Source organism: Castor canadensis, chromosome 16, assembly GCF_047511655.1.
Source record: "Castor canadensis chromosome 16, mCasCan1.hap1v2, whole genome shotgun sequence".
NCBI lineage: Eukaryota > Metazoa > Chordata > Mammalia > Rodentia > Castoridae > Castor > Castor canadensis.
Window position 1 is genome coordinate 40855994 of NC_133401.1, and position 2311 is coordinate 40858304.

The window sequence follows — 2311 nt, forward strand, 5'->3', positions numbered from 1 at the left end:
CTGGGTAGTGGCTCTCAGTCAATCTCACATTATCCTCAGGTTTGTTGAAATCAGTGCGTGATCTGCTGAGTGTCTTCCTGCTTTAATTTTGTGAAAATCTGCCTCCCAAAATCAGATGCCCAAAAAGCAAGGTAAAAAGGAATATGCTTAACTGAAGTGATAAAGTGAAAATCTGAGATGTATTGAAAGGTGTTCTGTCTTTAGCAAAAGTTGGGTGGCTCTGTGGGAAAAGTGAATCCAGCATCCACAGTACAGTACTGCACTCTGCAACCTGAGCGTGTGTGGGTTTTCCTCCACGGTGGTCTTGAACTCATAGATCAAGGGTCTACAGCATAAGTTAAACACAATTATTATCAAAATCCAAGCAATGTGTTTTGTAGACACAGACAAGAATATTTTAAAATTTACAGAGAAAAATCAAAGAAGCTACAATAGCCAATATAATTATTAAAAACAAGAAAAAAGTGAGAGGAATCCATCTACCCGATTTCAAGACTTATTATACAGCTACAGTAATCAAGACTGTGACACTGGTGGAGGTAAAGACACATAGATCAATGGAGCAACATTAAAAATCTCAAATTAGACCCACATAAATATACCAAATTGATTTTGACGAAGGTGTAAAAGGAATTCAATAGATGGGACAAATGTTACTGAAGTGATTGGATATCCATGGAGAGAGGAAGGGAGGAAGGGAGAGAGGAAAAGAGGGAGGGAAAGAACTACCTAAATCTCAGATCTTATAAAAATTAACACTAAATGGAACACAAACTTAACTGTAAAATGTTAAACTATAAAACCTTTTGAAAAATTAGGAAAAAAAAACTTCAGGGTCTAGAGCTAGGTGAATTGTAACATTCAACATCAAAACTCTCATAAGAAGAAAAATTTGACAAGTTGGATCTCATTAAAATACGTTTAAATTTTTCTTCTGTAAAAGATCTTGCTAGTGGGATGAAAAGACAAGCTATGGATGAGGAGAAACTATTACAAAACCTGTACCCAACAAAGGACTAGTGTCGAGAAAAGTAATAATTTCATACTTTAATTGTCTAGTTATTTTAAATAATCGTACTGATATATGTTGGTATCAAAACTTGTCAAATTCATCAAGCTTGGTAAAAGAAGTGGGACTCTAAAGATTGCGTGTTATGCTATGTTCGAGCACATGCACTAAAATTGGAATGATAACAGAGGTTTGCATGGCCCTTATACAAGGATGACATGCAAATTCATGAAGCGTTCCATATTTTTAGAAAGAAAAGGTTGTGTGTTATGTAATTCCACTTATATGACTTTCTGGAAAAGGCGAATCTTTAAGGGTAGAAAACAGATCTGTGCTGTGGGGAGTGGGGTTGACTTGAGAGACACGGGGGCGTTTGGGGGAGTCCATACAGCTGTTTTCTACATTCATTTTGGTAGAGTTGATACTGGGATTGCATGCATTTGCCAAAATTCATAGAACTGTAGACCTAAAAATACATCCTGTTGCATGTAAATTTTACTACAATAAATCTAATTTTTAAAGAAAACGTCTAAGAACATCACAGTAAAGGGATAAACAATCCAACTGGGAACAAGCAAATGACATGAAGAGACATTCCACCAAAGCGTGCGTGCTGGTGGTGACACACACAAGACCGTGTTCAGCAGCCTGAGTCATCAAGGAGGTGCCAGCTGAAACCTCAGTGAGGATGGCTGGCAAGCATTAAATGGCGGTCACCTTAACAATCAATTTGGCAGTTTCTTTTCTTTTTTTTTTTTTAGCTTTTATTTATTTATTTATTCTTTTTTCTTGAGACAGGGTTTCACTGTGTAGTCCAAGTTGGCCTTGAACTCATTATGTAGCTGAGGCTGGTCTCCAACTCAAAATCCTCCTACCTCAGTCTCCGTAGTGTTAGGATTACAGGCATGCATCACCATACCTCGTAGCAGTTTCTTTTAAAGAAAAAAAAAAAAAACTAAATACACAGATGACCCAGCAACCACATTCCTGGGTATGTACCACAAAGAAACTAGAACTTAGGTTTACACACAAAAAAAAATCTGTACATGAATGTTTATAAGTTTTATCTTAGTTTTGTTCATAATAGCCCCAAAGTGGAAAGCACACAGGTACTCTTCAGTGGGTGAATAGCTAAACGCGCCATGACAGCCACACGACGGAAATCAGCTCAGCAGTAAAAGCTGCACACTGCAACCTGAATGAATCTCCAGAGAGTTTTGCGGAGGCAAAAAGTCAGTGCCTAAAAATTACACACTGTATGATTCCATTGCAGCATCTTCGGAATGACAAAATTTTTACAAA

The 2311-nt window shown here is 37.3% G+C and overlaps 1 non-coding gene across 1 annotated transcript; it reads left to right on the forward strand.

Annotated features, from left to right (window-relative positions):
• Positions 1–1149: 1149 nt before the first annotated feature.
• On the forward strand, positions 1150–1257 carry LOC141418295 (U6 spliceosomal RNA). Its single transcript, XR_012442977.1, has one exon. It is a non-coding gene; the product is annotated as a U6 spliceosomal RNA (small nuclear RNA).
• Positions 1258–2311: the final 1054 nt, after the last annotated feature.